Raw genomic sequence first — 19,337 nt, forward strand, 5'->3', positions numbered from 1 at the left:
TTGGGGTTATATTATATTTGTACACTTACTTTTCCATTTCCATACCGCCCCATTGCACACGAAACGTAATTTATGGCTGACTTCTCCTATTTAGGCCATACCACAAGGTGTTCTGTGGTTAATGTAAACTGCACCTAAAATTAGTATGGAAAAATGTGAGAGGGCCGACTTTCTCCTCAAATCTTCTCAATTTGGGTGTTTGCAATTTGAATTCGACCGACCCGTGATACTACAAACAGATGCACAACTGTATAAATGCAATTGTACACCCTAATTTCCTCCGGTGTTCACTTTCAACCAGCACTTTAAGGGCCACAAACTCGAATGGTCAAATGAGCGAATTGCCTGGCGAAAAATAATGTGAAGTAAAACCCTCAAATTTAATGATACTTTTACAGCTCGGCAGAAACGGCAGTTTACAACGAATTTTACAAATCTCAACATAAATTATGAAACATCAGCATCTGTAGCAAAAACGAAGCAGTGAAAATGCTGAAAATGTGCATAGCTTGGATAATTATGATATATCCACATACACGAGGCGAACGTGTCGAGTAGATTGAATGTCGATCGTGATCACTGAAGAAGCAGTTTCGTGCGTGAAGTATATATATTTAACTGAGTTGAGCTTCATTCCGATGTCACGAATTCAGTTAGTGCGTTGGATACTTCAGTCGCATTTTGTCATGTCGAGTGGCATCTGTATAGGTATTGATGTACCTACAATCGACTGATCACTTGAGTACGTCGGATTTTTGCCGCCCAATGCAACGATTGGTAGACAAAAATTCAGAAATAGAAGCGGGAGATTAAGATATAAAGAAAACCGGCGATACCGAACAAAGAGATGGAAAACTCTCCCCGTAAACAACCGCGCATGAATACATCCAATAAAAAATGTGATGCGGAGAAGAAGAAAGAAGACGGAGTAAAAAAGTGATAAGTTGAAAAAGAATAATAAAAATCGGAAGGTGATGATTATGATTGAATGTCAAGCAGTGCAGTGAAATAGAATAATCAGACGAAGTCAAACGTGTCCGATAAGTCAGCGATAGGAATAAGCTGATCTAATTCGTAAAACGTTGTGATGGCGGAATGAATTCGAATTTACATATTTTATTGGCAGTTTGGGTGAGCTGCTGCCAATATTGGAAGAGGAAGTAGTGAAGTTTGTTGACATGGCATAGGCAGAATGGTAAGTAGATAATTATTTACGATATTCAATAATGGGAGGCACCAATGCCAAATTCAAGTTAATTGATACCTTTGTATCTAGATCTCGTGGAAATCGCTCGGTAACAGCAACGAAACCGTTCGGAAAGTGATGCAGCGAAATATGTAGCCCACATGGTGCTCGAACCCTAAACTTTGAGGTGTTCGATCATTCAGTTGCAGACTCTTTGGAATGAAGTTCATGGGCGGTGAACTTTTACTTTCGACGTGCTTCTCTCTGCGTGATAACATAGTTAAAACCTAATTGTCAAACTCAAATTAGTACGAACAGTGGCAAAACATAACAACGTAGGCCGTTGAATTGAACTCGTTGATTGAACGATGATGATGCATGATTTTTATATCCATAGGCAATTAATTCTGTTTTTCTCTATAGAAGTAAACTATTAAAGATATCACGATTTCATTTTCAAAATAAATGGGATCACTCTGTGATTATACCCGTGTAGGATCGTGATGTTATACTGACTTTTCATACTTCAGTTACAATCACCCATAAAATAAAACAGTAGTGCCCCAACTCAATCTAGTTCTTGTTGCCATGATAATTGTTTCCTTAAAACAATTTATGGTAGCGAGAGAGAAAGAAACAACTTGCATTGCAATTGAACCTCTTTACTGACTATAATGTAATTGAGGGTTGCAGCGATTTTCAACAAAAATCGGTAATTATTTTATTTGACATATCTACTAATGTTTCTTCTAAAATTTCCATTCCAAAAAAAAAGAGAAATAGAAAACACATAATTTCTCACTTATTCATTCTACCAATCCATTGAATTGATTGCTTTTAGTCTTTTTTAGGTTTCTCTCAAAGTGAAAAGCCCATAAATTAACTTAAATGCTGTATATTTGATAGAGTTTTCGAATATTCCCTCTCAAAAGATCATTTATTTCAATCACCTTCCTCAGAAAACAGATTCGGCACACTGCTTCGCACAGGTACTATGGTGTTCGCTTGACAACCGATCAAAGTTTTTCGTTCAATATTCATTTTTCACTTCATTCAACATTATTCAGCTTAAGTTTTGCCTTCAACGAAATTTGGTGTTATTAATAATAAATGTTAATAACTTCGAATTATGAATTATAAAGCAATGTACCGTTCAAGTTTTACTTTCGCCTACAGCCCGCTAGCGTTTCATTCAGATTATTTCTTGGTACTTGCTAACTAACCCAGCTAGTTATTGAATGAATTTTGTCCCGCTCAGTTTTTGGGATTTCTTAATTGAATTCACATACTTTGTAATACATTGATTTTTAGATGCTTTACGTCAAATCTTGTCTCAATACATAATTTTTGTTTGTTCAGGTTTCCAAGTTCACAAAAAATAATACATTTGCCACATCACAACTGAGCAAAACAAAAGTGGTGAATCCCTTCAGTGAGAGTACACAGATATACATCGCGGTGGACATTGCTGCGATAAATTCGATAGCTAACAACGCAGTCTACATTCCTATCTAGATGCTCTCCTCATTTGATATATGTTTGAGAGACACACAGTAAGAACGCTGCAGTGAGCTCTTTTGTGTAGTTATTGAGCATAATCTCCTTTTGTGTGAGAAAGATCACACCAGACAATTATCTCTCTGGAGAGATATTCCAGATTCCTCCGCGGTGTTTCTTTTAAGCTAAATATTCAGATGCACACGATTCGCTGCTCTCTTCAAGCAAGTGCGTTGCTTTGCTAACCAGTGTGAGAGCAGTTGTTTTCGCACTGAAAGATATTCTCCTACACGCTAGTGATTCTCTGAGGAGAAATGAATTTACGGATTTATTCATACAATATGGTAATTTTCACGAATTGAGTGATCGTTTTGAGAGATACATACAAATCGCCGAAAACTTTGTTGTTCATCGCAAGGATTGCAAGTGCACTCTATCATGGTTCTACAAGATTCTAAGATATATTCAGAAACACATTCGTAATGAGGTTTCCTTTCGTCGATCAACGTACGCGTAAAAAACTGGCCTTTTTTCGGATGGTGGTAAAAAAATAACTAAGACAGATAAATGAGTTTGATAATTTTTTTTTACATGGAAGGTAATTATGTCAGCTCACTCGCAAAAAAATTCTACGCCCTACGCGTGTGGCCTTCCGGAACATTCGCCATGGCGAACGAAAACATGCGTGTAGGTATGTTTTTGAATTCTTTCTTCGTTTTATTTATCAATTCCTCCTCAGTTTTCGCGACAACACTGTTGGAATAGATCTTACGCTTGGGTTGGTTCGCCAACTTGGGTACCACATCGATTTTCAGCCGCTCCATTTCCTCTAACGATGGCTTCGAGTAGTGGGTCGACACCAGATCTGGCAGTCGTTGCCATACAACGATAGGTTTCATCACCATAGTGGTTATGTGGTGGTGGTCACCACGTCGTAAATTCACCGGGAAATTCTACTTGACCATCTTAATCAGGCGCTGTCGCTGCGTCATTGCCTGCAACCCTGAAACTAGTGGACGGGACTTCTGCTTCCTGACATGTATGTCCATGTTCGCCAGGTACTTTTTCACTGTTGAACGTTGTTGCACGCGGCGAGGTAGCTACTTTTCCCTCGGTCTTCCCCTTTAGCATCCTTTGGAGCTTATTTCAACTCAGGGTCGTCGGCCGTCCGGAATCGGGCTTCCTTTTAATGCTCTGATTGTTGTCCAGTTCAAGATGTTGTAGATGACGGAACGGGCGTATCCGGTGTCCACGAACTGCCGCATGGTGTCCACTTTCGACGCAAAAGGGTTCTTTGTACGCGCACCCTTCTGGACGGAGTAGCTTCCCTGTTTTCGCCATCACGATTAGAGTTCGACTGATAGAGTTGTCATTTTTTTCTGCTGACTCATGGCTCAATAAGATTGATGCTGCATGCGTAGTTTCGTCAGTTCGTGTGAAGGTAAACCCATGAAAAATCGGCATTTTTTCCCCATTTTTTTAACGCAAACGTTAGAAAGTAAATCATTCAAACGAAAACCTTAACTGATACTTCTTCATTGTCAATCACTAACAATTGTTTCAAGAAATTTTTTGCAGTCGGACGCTGAAACAGTGAAATCAAATAGCTCAAATAAGCACATGTCCTTGACAATTGAGCCATTTTATCAAAGAAAGAATACCACGTAGAAAGAATATTGAAGAAAGATTTTTTAGATTGTTTCTCTATATCAAAATCAAACAATAGCTAAAATCGATTCTTGTTGTTCATAAGTATAAATTTGATTATTATAAAGGTTTGCGTGCAAAGCCAAGGCCGTGGGTTTGACGTAGAACTACATAAGGCTGTTTGTTACATTAAATGTATCCTCTTAGCCCTCCCTCCCCATCCCTGCTTTTCCACAGTAAGCAGGGTTATTTTTCAGATATCAGAAGTCGCCATCTTAGAATTCAAAATGATGTATGGGGTCGATTTTTGGTTTCTGTGTCTCATCTTAATCATTTTAAGCTGTTTCCGAAAAAAATGCCTTCATTTATGTGGACCCCTCCCCCTCCCCCCTTTCAAGAGTAAGGAGGGGTGTCAAATAATCATAGAAAATCCTCACATTCCGAATTTTGTTCCATTTACTTGATTAGTTATAAAGATATGTAGAAATTTGTATATCATTTGTATGGGAGCCCTTTCTTTCAGAAGCGGGAGGGGTATTGAAATACCATAAAAACATGGTTTGCGCCCTAAAACCTTCTCATGTCAAATTTGGTTCCATTTGCTTGATTAGCTCTCGAGTTATGCAGAACTTGGTGTTTCATTTGTTTTGGGTTTGATGGATTTGATTTGTTTTTCCAGAAGAGGAACGGATGTCGAACAACTATATGAATATTTCTTGCTTCCAAAAACCTCCACATGACGGATTTGGTTCCACTGCTTGATTGGTTCTCGATTTATGCAGAAGTTGGTGTTTCATTTTTTTTATCTCCCAGCTGGTCTCGAGGTACGATGCTGGCCTAACAAGCCAGTCGTCGTAGGTTCGAGTCTCGGCTCGGGAGAGACTGTTAGTGTCAGTAGGATCGTAGCTCTTGCCCCGCAATTGTCCTGTACACTCAACAGTTGGCTGCGAAGTCTGTGTATATAAACAGAAGGTCGAGTTCCGATACGGAATGTAGCACCAAGGCTTTGCTTTGCCTTGCTTGGTGTTTCATTTTGCCCTAATATGCCATATAGACGTAGATTAATGAGAAGAATAACACGTGTCAGAGAGGCACGTTTTCCCAGTAAAAAGCGTAACATCGGATGTTTCTATTTTTGAGAACCGCGGGACATTCAAGGGGTAATATCCACCAAATGCTAAAAAAAGGCTTTTTTCGTGATTTTTTTAAAAGGACATATGAGATGTACGGTATATATCGTTGGATTAAGCAATTCTTGGACAATAGAAAAAAAATATTGCTACTTTTTTACAAAATGGCGGCTGTGCAGCGATTTCCGTGAACCGCTTTTTTAAAAGTTCTTCCGCGGCGAGCAGTAGAAGTCGTGCCCAACTCCACCTATAACCAAAATAAAAAAATTTTTCATTATCGACATAACTGTCGCTAGTGAAGTACACATAATTATATTTTTAGAATTTTTCTTCGCAAAATGGCAACGGTTTGAGAAAAAAATTGTTTTTCGACAAATAAAAACGATTTAAATTGTTTATAACTTTTGTTGCTGTTAATCAATCGCTAAAATCGTGTGTACTTCACTAGATAACACAGTGCAACAAAAATTGACTTTTTTTCTGCCTTGGCTTCTATATATAATAATTTTTTCGTGTATTTTTATGCAAAACTAAATTTCCCAGAGTTTGAACATATTTCAACTTAAGGGGCAACAATGGCGCCATTTTGAATTTTTGAGAAACTCGAAATTTTCGATGTTTTTTCGACGCCATTTTGTTTTAAGACCAAATATCAAAATTCTGAGAGTTTGTCCACATATTAACATCTTTTTACCCATCTTTTGGAAAAACAGATCTTAAATCGGACAAAAACTGAGCTTAAAACGGTGATTCTTCGAAACCGATTTTGGCATAGTTTTAGTATATTTCACAAAGCAAAATAATATCGATTATTTCTGAGCATTAATGGTAATTCGTCAATATCTTGAAGTGGAAGTCAAATTATATCTTAATTTGAGTAAAGAAAGTCTCAGAAATCGAATGGTAGGTGTATGATCTACGTAAAATGTCAGCAGATAAACCTATTTTTGTATTGTAGGGAATTTGGGGCAAAATCGACATTTTGCTGACATTTTACGTAGATCAGACACCAACCATTCGATTTCTGAGACTTTTTTACTCAAAATAAGATATAATTTGAATACTACTTTAAGATATTAGCGAATAACCGTTAATGCTCAGAAATAATCGATATTATTTTGCTTTGTGAAATATACTAAAACTATGCCAAAACCGGTTTCGTAGAATCACCGTACAGTTAAAATTTCAAGTCAATGTGAACTTTTTCAGTTCTACTGCTCGCCGATTTTGAAAACATGGTTTTGACAAAAATGCCTTTAAAATAATACAGCCCCTAATATTTTTTTTTACCTTCAGTTAGCTATTCCTGCGCCGTATCGACTGATCGTATCGGCTGATCGACTAAACAAAGGCAAATTGTGAGTAAACACGTGCTGTAGAGACGCTGTATCGGTCGAAACTTGATGCAGCGACCTCTATATTTCAAATTTGAAACACGGTATCGATCATAAGCAACTTCTACTAGTTTACAAAGCCTGGAAATTAAAAAAAAAACGAGCATCGCCAAAACAAACGAAAAATGTTATTTTGGAGCATAAAAGTTGTTCGGTAAAAATTGATTCAAACGATTTTTGAGTTTAGATCAGTACTTGGGCGATGTAGATTTTGATTCTAGGAGAGTTTTAGCATGATTTAAGCCAATTAGAAAAATGACAAGAAAATTTTTTTTGGCGTGCTGGACACTACAGATGAACGCGGAACATCTCGTGGGACGCATTTCTTACACGGACATTTTGTTGGAACGCGGAACCGTCCCGTAAAATGTGGGACGCCTGGTTACTTTACTATAAACTATAGTATTCTTACTAAAATCATTGAAGTACTCAATTCACATTCATAAAAAAAGCTTCGAATGGTAGAAACATATGAAACCAATTTTCACAAATTTCAAACCACTACTGAAAATATTCATATCTGTTTATACTGCGTTGAAGATAATAACAAGTTGCCATATCAGTTTTCATCAATACGATAAAATCAGCGTACCTACAAGTAATGTTCAATTCGACAGCACTGCTGTCGTTACTTAGGTTACCGATTTTGAACGTAAACAACTACAGCGGATAAACAGCGGAGAGGTTACTCATTGAAACGTTATACGGCAACGTTCATTCACAAAAACCATTATCTGTATGATGGATATTGGTCCATCGTGAAATGAATATGCGAGCAGCTTCTAAGCATTAAGATAAATGTGGGAGCGTTGTGAAAAATGGTTCGTTCTACAAATTGATGATATATTTTGCTGAGTTTACTATATTTTCATGGCTGAGCAATTCCATAAGAGCAGATTAGCGTATTTCGTTTACTTCTTCAACTATTTTGTGAAAATACGATGTTTAATTCGTGCATTCTCTGCAAACATCGGCTTGGTGAGATGAGAACAAATACTCTATTTTGCCACCATATTATATTTTATTTATATGTGACATATTTCTTTCCGGGAAATTAATTGTTTCCTTATATGAAGAACTAGTATTATCAAAGGACCAATCGAATATCAAAATCAGAAATGACATATAATGGCAGTTGAAGTTCCACAACCTTTTTGGAAACCACGTTGGAATTTATATTAAACAACATTGTCAGCGCAAAACTGAGACTAATACCTCTACTATGTGAAGAGCAAAAGTAAACACTGTGCTGATTAATAGCGAGTAAAACATTCCAGTACTCTTACTATAGCTGTTTTTAGAAAATAATTTATCTTTACGCATTAGTCTTGGAAAACCATGCGGCGTAGTTGACGGACAACAAACAATAAGGCTAGTTTTCTATAGAACTCAATATATGTGAAATAGTTTTTAAATTAAGATGTTACTAAGTGACCTTGTCGATGAATATTGTACACTAAATAACAGTTCCCTGCTAAGTTTGTGTAGAAGGACAATTTCGGTAAAACGAGATTTTAAAACTCGTTAGGTGAATGAGTATAATAACACTATAACCGTAGCCTGCTGGATATCGGTGTAACCAAATGGGTGCCATCAGTCAAAATATTCAAAGTAGTACTGGTATATTTGTGCATGTTTCAATGGAACGCGTGGGATAGGTGAAGACTGAACGAGGTAAGTCGAGCCGATGAAATGGGGCTTAAAACATGTTCATCATGATGTTTTTATTCAGAATGAATATCAAGCTGATAGCGATCGCGAAACGGAACAGTTTTTGGCTGCAGTGTACAACACCGAATGCACTGAAACCGTTATGTTAGTATTACAAATTGCTGCCTGGAGATAAATATTCAATAATTTCTTTCTGTTTGGCATGCAAAGTATGATTTAATATGGGGGCTTATATTAAAAACATATCGTGTTTATTACATGCAAATGTTTCCGTGGAAATCTGCAAAGAATGTTTCCCGTACGTTCCTCTTCGACCTTGAGTTCATGAGTTGCAAACCGATGCACACTTGTTTGTGTTTTGTTGAATACATTTTACGATTATATCAGCGTTTCTTCTCGACCGAATAGGCAAACACCTACAACAAGAAGTACTCTCAAGTGCACTTGCCCGACGCGTGAGGAGAAAGGATTTATATGAGTTGTGTTTTTGGAACAGCTAAACGCCACCGCATAGCTGTGCTGACTTATAGCCGAACTAGAAAACGGTCGACCAGGATTGGCATTCATTACTCAGTCGTAAACAGTAAATTTGAATAAATAAATAAATAAATTATCTATCGTATATCTGTTTGAAGCCAGCCACTCACTGTATCTTCATCGCAAAAAGTCCGTTTGGCCAGGTTCACTCTACACGCTGACTTTGGGGATTGCTTCGAGTTATAAAAGAGTAAGTTCAGAGCTTGCCTCGGTCGTTATATTCTGTCTAGCGTTGCTTGCGCGCAAGAGATTTAGCGTCTTGGATCTTACCTGATGGGTACTTATAAAAGCCTGTGCGCGCTGCTAACGATTGTGCAGTAAGACTATATGTATGTATGTATAATATTATGAAGTACAGAAGGAAAACGAAGCTCCAATGAGTTATGGTCACGATGCTGCAGTACTATTATTATTACTTTTATCTTTTCTCCATTTATTGTATAAATCGATAAGAGACGTCTATTTAGTATTGATGTTTGTTTATACGATATTTCAAATGCAAATACTGCTTGTGCTTTGAAATAAAAGTTGATAAAAGTTTTAAATTTATTTAAATTTGATAGTTTGTTGCAACTTTCAATTTGATATCAAATATCTACGACGACCTCCATTAGCCATTAATTCACTTGCCCTATGAACTGTCGTCATAAGGACGTTTGCCATGATACTAGCCATTCTTTCATTTACGTATGTATATAAAATTCATAAACAATTATTGTCCGTTAGTATAAAAATGATTGAGATAAAGGTTTTCACAATGGTTTTTCAAAATAGGTACAGCATTTTTCAAGTGATCATAATTAACAACTGTCTGAAATGGAATCTGCATATGTTGGTAACTGTATTGACAGCAATGATGGAACAAATCACATCGCGAAATAATCATTCAGGAATCATATCTGTTAAAAATATCTATAAGCATTCGTTCCCAGTAAACCATCGTTAATGGAAATTAGCTACACATTCTTACGGAAGCAAGAAACAAATTAAAGCCAAGGAAAATATGGTGGCATTCTTTGATGATGCCGTTTCAACATTGCTTGTTTCATGCAGTGCAATCAATGCATAGAGAAGAATCGTAAATGATTGCATTCGCGCGATCGCAACGATTCATGTGATGTTTGCAAGTCGGCAGGATTTGGTTACTCGACATCGAGCTTTCACTGTGACGCGGCCTGATGATTTTTGGTGATTTTACATATCACAAGCTAAATGTAACATGCTACAATTTTCGGAAGCATTGGCGTATCTGCTTTGAAAGCATAACCGGATAACGTATGAGATAATAGAGTTCAGGGCCGGCGTCCGATAAGCAAAATTTGATTTTCGAATTTTGTGTTCGAATGTTTCTCAGTTCTTTCTTCGTTTTATTTATAAATTTCTCCTCAGTTTTTGGAACCAATTTATTGGAGTAGATATTACGCTTCATATTTACCCAGAAACTCTTGATGAGACGCACCTGCGGGATTCTGGGATAGTTCGCTGACTTGGGTACCACATCGATATTCAGCCGCTTCAGCTCCTCCAACGCTTCGAGTAGTGGGCCGACGACTGATCCGGCCAGAACACCGCGTCTTCGCTCTTATGGTATTTTCTGATGAACGACGCAACTTCTGGCAGGCACTTCATACTTTAAACACAGACAAACAGACGTACCACTGCATACAAAACTCTAAGGAAACTGTGATTCCGACTAACTTGTGCGACATCTACTGGATATATTCCGCAAAAGGTATACTCTTAGTTTTTCTGCTGTTCTTGGCAGCACGGTGCTCGAATACTGTCAACTGAGTTCGAAGGAAAAGGCACATTAGCGCCACCACTGCTGTGGCGGAAATATTCCGCATAACTAAAACTCATTTGAATTGACCGTTATTTTGATCCACGAAAACAAATCTCGTGGTACGTCTGTTTGTCTGTGCTTAAAATACCCCCGTTCACTGCCAGTCAGGACCGAAAGAAGAGCGGTTTTGAAATCCCCTTCTCGCTGGTTGTCAGCCACAGCAGCACCTACTTGGGGAACTATGTGTGTGAAATGAATTTCACCTCGGATCTCACTCCCTTCGTGAGGGAAGTGAAATACGAAGTGCCCTGCCAGTCGTTGCCATCCAGGATGAGATAGGTTTTAAGGTCCATTACCACCACCATTCTGAATCACAGAAAATCCAAGTTTTGGAAACAAATACTGGGTAATATCGACGTTTAATGAATTTCTAAGTCATTTGAAATCAAAACACCGTGTTCAGTTTCCTGCGCATTTTTTCATCGGCAAAAAAACTGAAATCTGGACCGCTTCCCGAAGACCGATTAACCTCAAATTTTTCATGGGAAACAAAACTTTAGAACCCTATCGTAAATTCGAAAGATCGATTTTCATTGGAGTTCTAACCAACAATCAGAAAATGTTGAAAATAAAAATTATTCAGGTTGGTAATAAATACAAAATATTTCAAATCTGAGACTACCACTAACGATCAAAATAATGGTTACAGAGTGGCCCAAATCTTACAAAAAAAAAATCACAAGAAGGTTGTATGCAAAGCCACGACCACAAGGTTGAAGTAGAATACTTTTACAAGAAAGATAACCTGGCTGCTTGCGTGTCAGTCATTTTTTCTAGTAAATAAACGTTGAACGTCTAGTAAATAAACGTTGAAAATGAGAAGTTGAAGTGCTGCCGAATTGTAATATGCACATTTCATACGACATCATTAAACGGGAACGGAACAAAGGCTACGGTTATGCAGAACGCGAATGCCGGCGCGATGCGATTCGCCTTACCGTGGTGAAATATACAGCTCTTTTTAAGGCGAAGTAGAGCTATACATTTCAACAGATTTCGTCTTGCCGAATCGCATCGCGCCGTTATTTGCGTTCTGCATGACCGTAGCCAAACACTAAGCGACGCAAACACGTAATAATAGTCAGAGTATGCATGTAGATGAAGATAATTAACTTTGGATTATAGCGCAAAACGAGAAAATATTAACTCTTCAAATAATCATTTGTGTTCTTCAAATTTCAGTATGTTTGTTTATTATCTGATGAACCTCTTATATAGGCCAAATGATGCATTCCCAATTTACTAGGTCCATAACTCTGCCGACCGTGCTTGGGAAAGCGCGGTATAACGACCAATCAGAGGTCGAATTTTGTGTTTTGACAAGGCTTAAAAGTTTTCAATAGTACAATAGTTCGAATGATAAAATTGCAATTTCATGCATTTGGTAGGAATCTTAGAAGATTTTCTAATCGATTGCTGCAAAAACGAAGGAAATCCATCGAAAACTAACCGATTTATTAGCATTTGAAATTTTTCTCACTTTTTTCAGTTTTAGATTTTCATTTTACATCCCTATGTAGCCGAACTTCCTGAGAGAAGTATTCTGATTTAAAATTAAATCTTCATTAATTCATTTGTTGTCCTTATAAGGACAATTGTTCAATTTATCATTGATAGTGAGGACTAAGGCGCACGGTCAACACAATGAGAAAGGTGTTTTCACATTGATAACTAGACACGGCTTTACTGGAGAAAGTGTTGGCAAATGCATCTACCGCTAATACCACCGCTATCATACGAAAGCGCGTCGTTTCATGTGGGGAATATCAACAACGAAAAATGACGCGCGTCTAAGCATAACCCGAACTGTTTCGCCGTGCTGCTCCCATTTACCTTTACATCGGCCTCAGGGAAGTACCGGCTGCATCTGCATCTACCGCTGAGGCTGTCACTATACTGCTATTCGTACCAAAAGCTATTAACTCTTCAAATAAGTGTGTTATTTGTTCTCAAAAGAACAATTGTTCAATTCAAAATCGGATTTACGCAATCGCATCTCTGTAATATTACCGACAATAATATTCTTCTGAACAAACTGATACAACTTTCCCATAAGGCCTCTGCCATAATAGACGCGAAAAGCGACGCGAACCGATTCGCTCAGCTGTAGGTTAAGGTACAGCCATCAGTAGAGCTGTACATCAACCTACGGCCGAGCGAATCGGTTCGCGCCGCTTTTCGCGTCTAATATGGCAGAGGCCTTAGAGAAAGTTGCGGCTGATGTATTCAACTTCATGCAAGCCTGCTGCTGATGCTTCCCGCTACCACACTGAAACAGCATTTTAGTGAAGGGAGTGTCGTTGCATCAGCTGACCCTGCTACTATCAATGCTGATATACCCGCTGCAACAGCTACGCTATGCATAGCCATGCCACAGTTGTGGCCGCTATACGCTGGCCCAACTGCTGAGCAACTGCAACGCTATCCGTAGCCATGCCACAGTTGTGGCCGCCATTGGTATCCGCTGTACCTGCATCTGCTGGCCCTGCTGCTATCGATGGTGAGATCCGCTGAAACTGCTACGCTTATTCGCAGCCATGCCACAGTTGTGGCCGCTATCCGCTATCGATGGTACCCACTGCTCGCTCCCGCTGCTGCTAAGGGAGGACTGCTGTCGTCGCTGTTCAGAACTACTATGAGCGGCTTCGACTAAAACAGGCTCTTATATAAGGATGAAAATAGGAATTAATTATTTTACGTACGTGGTGGAATGATATAACTTGAAAAATATGTGTGACTTCATTCTGGTTCAGAGCGATCGTTTGATAAGCTCCACCTCTTTTTTCAGTTTCTAAAGTTTTTCCTCAGTTTCGTAGCACGGATGCACAAAAATGATTTCTTGTGAACATTCTGTCGAGCCGGACCGATAGCACTCTCATTGAAGCAACAAAATAACATGTTTTGTGTCGTGTTGTGCAGCTTGGTTGAAGAAAATGTTCCCGTCCCCATGTCGCATGTAAGCAGATTATTGCGTTCAGTAGACAGTAGATAGTGTATCCAGCGAATAAACACCGATGGTGCTCTCACACGCGCAACGGTTTTAACCCTTATCTTATTGCGGTTTGTAACATCAAGCGATTTCGTTTGCTCGCTGTTGCGTGTTGCATCATGTTGCAACTTGGCAGCTGGGAGACGACGAAATTCTGTTTATGCTGATTGATTGAAACGACTTCATATTAGCTCTGCATAGTCGAACTAACTGCTTTTGTGAATGCGTTCTAACAGGGCAGTTTATTATTCAATGTCGGTTATGCTGATCGCAGCCTTTGCGCTGCCCCTACAGTGGGGGGTTTACTAAATAAAGTGGAAATTAGACAACTACAACAGAATTTGATTGCATCCCGCACAGAATGTCTGCTTGTGTTGATGCCAGAAAATTATTAACCTACAATTATTTTTTTATTTGCCTTGAAAAAAGCATGTTGCGGTTCAAAATCGGTTGCTAATTACAACCTTTGAGCTGCTCTAACATTGGGGGAACTAAAATACACGGACAACATGCACTGTGGAAGCTATTTCACATTCAGTAAATTAGACGGGTGCGACGAATTTAAATTGTTAGGATGCAACACAGAATGCTTGCTTGCGTTGACAAAAATTATTAACTTTCAATGACTTGTTTATTTGCCTTCAAAAAGGCATTTTGATTTCCAAAATTGGATATCCTGATGGCAATCTTCATGCTGCCCAAACACGGGGGGAATAATGGCTGTCTGGCGACACACGCTGAGAAAAACCGCGCTGCTCCTGAGACGTGGTGACCAACCACAGGGCTAGTGCTGCTGCTAAGGAAGGACGACTTGTCACTGTCTAGAACTATTATGAGCGGCTCCGGCTGAAACAGGCTCTTATATAGGGATGAAAATAGGAATGAATTATTTTTCGTAGGTGGTGGAATGACATAACTTGAAAATATGTGTGACTTCATTCCGGCTCAGAGCGATCATTTGATAAGCTCCACCTCTTTTTTCAGTTTCTAAAGTTTTTCCTCAGTTTCGTAGCACGGATGCACAAAAATGATTTCTTGTCGAACAGGACCGATAGCACTCTCATTGAAGCAACAAAATAACAAGTTTTGTGTCGTGTTGCGCAGCTTCGTTGAAGAAAATGTTCCCGTCCCCGTGTCGCATGTAAGCAGATTATTGCGTTCAGTAGACAGTAGATAGTGTATCCAGCGAATAAACACCGATGGTGCTCTCACACACGCAACGGTTTTAACCCGTATTTTATTGCGGTTTGTAACATCAAGCGATTTCGTTTGCTCGCTGTTGCGTGTTGCATCATGTGACAACTTGGCAGCTGGGAGACGACGAAATTCTGTTCACGCTGATTGATTGAAACGACTTCATATTAGCTCTGCATAGTCGAACTAACTGCTTTTGTGAATGCGTTCTAACAGGGCAGTTTATTATTCAATGTCGGTTATGCTGATCGCAGCGTTTGCGCTGCCCCTACAGTGGGGAGTTAACTAAATAAAGTGGAAATTAGGCAACTACAACAGAATTTGATTGCATCCCGCACAGAATGTCTGCTTGTGTTGATGCCAGAAAACTATTAACCTTCAATTATTTTTTTATTTGCCTTCGAAAAAGCATTTTGCTGTTCAAAATCGGTTGCTAATTACAACCTTTGAGCTGCCCTAACATTGGGGGAATTAAGATACACGGATAACATGCACTGTGGAAGCTATTTCACATTCAGTAAATTAGACGGGTGCGACAAATTTAAATTGCTAGGATGCAACACAGAATACTTGCTTGCGTTGACAAAAATTATTAACTTTCAATGACTAGTTTATTTGCCTTCAAAAAGGCATTTTTATTTCCAAAATTGGATTTCCTGATGGCAATTTTCATGCTGCCCCAACACGGGGGGAATAATGGCTGTCTGGCGACACACGCTGAGAAAAACCGCGCTGCTCCTGAGACGTGGTGACCAACCACAGAGCTAGTGCTGCTGCTAAGGAAGGACGACTGCTGTTGTCGCTGTCTAGAACTATTATGAGCGGCTCCGGATTTTTTGGATTCAATATTCTTTATTTTTCTTACGGTATTTTCATTATACATTTGTTTTTTGAACATTGTGAGAGATTCAATTTTATCAACTTTTCAACTCTGATGTTTTTAATGTACTATAAGTGTTACTACTTTTTCCTTTTCTACGTACATGATTTACATTTTAATGCTCGGCATTAGAGTTTTAATTATTAAATAAATATACCTAGCTACTTATAAATAAAGCTCACGAATGAGCACTGCACTAGAGTTAAGTGCATTGTTTTTAGTGTTTTCAGCGTGTGCAGAGATTATGTTTTCGGTCATATCGATACCAGCTATTTGATGCACTTCTGATGTTCGGGTTCCGAAGGGCACGTTCAAGATCATTTTCAGGAACTTGTTCTGGATCCGTTGAATCTTTTGCAGGTGGGTTCTCGCGCAGGTTCTCCAGATCGACGAGGCGTATAGAAGCATCGGCAGGATGACCTGTTTGTATACCGTCAATTTATTCACGACGGATAATTTCGATTTTCGGTTGATTAGCGGGTACAACTTCTTCATTAGCACTAAGCTTTTCGTTACTGTTTGTTCAATGTGGGGGCGATAAAGTAGCTTATGATCATAGGTCAAACCAAGGTAGCGAACATTTGACGACCAGGGAATATCCACATTGTTCAACCGAATCTTTGTTGTCGGCACCAAACGTTGACTATTCCGATGTGGGAAGACTATGGTCTGAGTTTTTGCTGCATTCACACAAATTTTCCATGAAGTGAGGTAGTTCACGAAGACGTTAAGCCCAGTTTGCAGCTTTTTAACTATTTGGTTGATCTGTCTGCCCTCGTACATAATGGCGGTATCATCATCGGTATGCTGCCCTGTGGAACACCAGCTCCTACGTCGTATGGGTCAGACAGGCCACCCAGCACACAGACCTGAGATTTGCGCAGCGTAAGATAGTTTTGCACAATCTTCACTAGATAAACGGGATAGTTGTAGCGCTGTAGCTTGTAGATAAGCCCGTCGTGCCACACGTTGTCGAATGCTTTTTCTATGTCCAGGCAGGCCATGGCAGTTGTTTTAGATAGCTCCTTGTTCCGATTGATGAGTTTTGTTACTTTCTGCAGTTGATATGTCGTTGAATGGCCTCTGCGAAAACCGAACTGTTCGTCCAGGAATATGTTGTTCACTTCTGCGTGGCACAGAATACGGCTGTAGATGCATCGTTCGAATACCTTGCTGAGTGCAAAAAGCAGACTGATGGGACGGTAGCTTTTGGGGCATGTGGGATCCTTTCCTGGTTTCAAAATGGGAATCACTTTCGCCAGTTTCCACTTTGTTGGAAAGTACGCTAATTCAAGGCATCGGTTGAACACTTTTTCCACCACAGACAAGGCTGTTGGTCCAAGGTTTTTGAGCACAAGGTTGAACACTCCGTCAAATCCGGGAGCCTTCATGTTCCGAGAGAATTTAATGTTGTTTTGTACCTCGTCCACTGTTATCCGCTGATCAGGTGGTAAGATATTCGGTGTGCGGGCCAGAATTACTATCGATTCACTGACAGCTGGTTCGATTCCACTCACAATATCACGACCAAGATTGTGGGAAGCGGCAAAATGCTGAGAGATAGCACAAGCCTTTTCGCGGGAAGTTAGCAAAGTTTCACTATTCACTATTAATGGCGGGATGGGTTTTGGTTTGTTCTTCAACACTTTAGCCACACGCCAAAATGGCCGTGAGCAGTTGGGCAAATTACGTAATTCGGTTGCAAACTGTCTGTTTTTCACTTTCTCCAGACGTTTTTGAACGATTTTTGTCAGCTGTCTAGCGTAGAATCGGTGCCTAGGGTTGCGGGTACGTTGATATTGCCTTCTCAGCGAGTTTCGCAAGGAAATTATGCGCTTGGTGTTATCGTCGATTTGCGCAAACTTACATGTCACTGGAACAGATGGGATGTAGCGGCACTCTGCTTCCTGGTTGACGTCTATCATGGACTGTAGAGTACGATCGATGTCTCCAGTGCTGTTCAAAGTGATGTCCGCATCAAGATGGTTTTCAACATACCGCTGCAGCTGAACCCAATTTGCACGATGGTAATTTCTTCTTTGTTGAACTTGACGCCGCTCTACGTTAGCACCAATCTCAGCGATGACCGGAAGATGATCCGAGGAGAGCTCTGTTATGGTTTTCGGAATCGAAAATCGATCGGTGATGTTGGTCAGAAAAATGTCAAGCTTAGAGCCTACACCACCAGGAGAGATGTAAGTTGGCAATTCCGGATGAGCGGGATAGTAATATCCAGCTTCGGAATCTTCTACGATGATGTTACCATTTGAGTTGCACCTGGAGTCACCCCAAGCGGAGTGGCGAGCATTGAGATCACCTGTGATGACGAAATTGCCTCCTCTTCTAGACAGCTTTTGGATGTCGTTCTTCAATTTCACCGTGGTTCCATTTGCCCGTCGAGACTGCTTCGGACAATAGACCGCAATAAATGTGAGTGGTCCATCAGTGGTGGTAATTTCGATTCCTACAGCTTCGACAAAGGTTGTGTTGAAACTCGGTAGTGATTTGTATGGTAGTCCTCTCCTTATGGCGATTGCAACCCCGCCCCCAGCTGAGGTTGTGCGGTCCAGTCTGACTACCGAGTGTTCCGGCAGGCAGAAGTTTATGTTCGGCTTCAAATGTGCTTCGGTTATTGCAGCGACATCGATGTGGTGTGTGTTCAGAAAATGTAGAAGTTCTAACTTCTTGTTGGCCACAGAGCGGGCATTCCAGTTAAGGATTCGAAAGAATGGATCCATGACAGTAGTAAAAAGTCATCATGACCGCAATCTGTTCCTGGTTGGTGCGACAAGCCTTTGTTTGCTGATCGAGTTTAAGAAACAGCGTAGCTAGCTGTTCCATCGAGTACAAATTGCTACTTGCTGGGGGCATGCTGGCAGCCTGTGCATAACTCAAAAATCCGGGGGGGTCCCGGCTAGGAACACCACCAGTTGGAGGAGGTGGAAACGGCAACGTACTTGAAGTCGCTGGCGGGGTTGGTGTAACGCTAGGTTGTACACTTTTTCTATTCGACGGTCGCTGGCGATTGGCAATTTCACTTCGAATTTTGATAAATTCTGCTCGTTTTGGACAGGAACGGCTGTTCGTAGCATGCTCTTTGTCACAGTTGAGACACTTGATTTGTTCGGCTTCCTCAAAAAGACAATCCACTGTTCGATGCGGACCTGCACATTTCATGCAGCGACTCTTGATGTGGCAATTCTTTGTGCCATGTCCATAGTTCAAGCAATTGGAACACTGCGTGACATCGCGATGAATCGGTTTGTATCGCTCCCATTGCACGATGATGTTGAATAGGGCGGTGATTGTTTTCACTGTGCTCAGTGTAGTTGAACCCCTGGTCAGGTGGATCAGGTAAAACTGATCACG

General features: G+C 40.0%; 1 protein-coding gene across 1 annotated transcript in view; it reads left to right on the forward strand.

Annotated features, from left to right (window-relative positions):
• Window positions 1–19,337, forward strand: part of LOC129732498 (uncharacterized) — a 126,226-nt gene that overhangs the window by 1,494 nt on the left and 105,395 nt on the right. The window contains exon 2 of the mRNA XM_055693428.1: window positions 399–1,195. The gene's annotated coding sequence lies outside the window, so the exon portion shown is untranslated. The remainder of the gene's footprint in view (window positions 1–398; window positions 1,196–19,337) is intronic.

Source organism: Wyeomyia smithii, chromosome 3 (assembly GCF_029784165.1).
Source record: "Wyeomyia smithii strain HCP4-BCI-WySm-NY-G18 chromosome 3, ASM2978416v1, whole genome shotgun sequence".
Classification (NCBI taxonomy): domain Eukaryota; kingdom Metazoa; phylum Arthropoda; class Insecta; order Diptera; family Culicidae; genus Wyeomyia; species Wyeomyia smithii.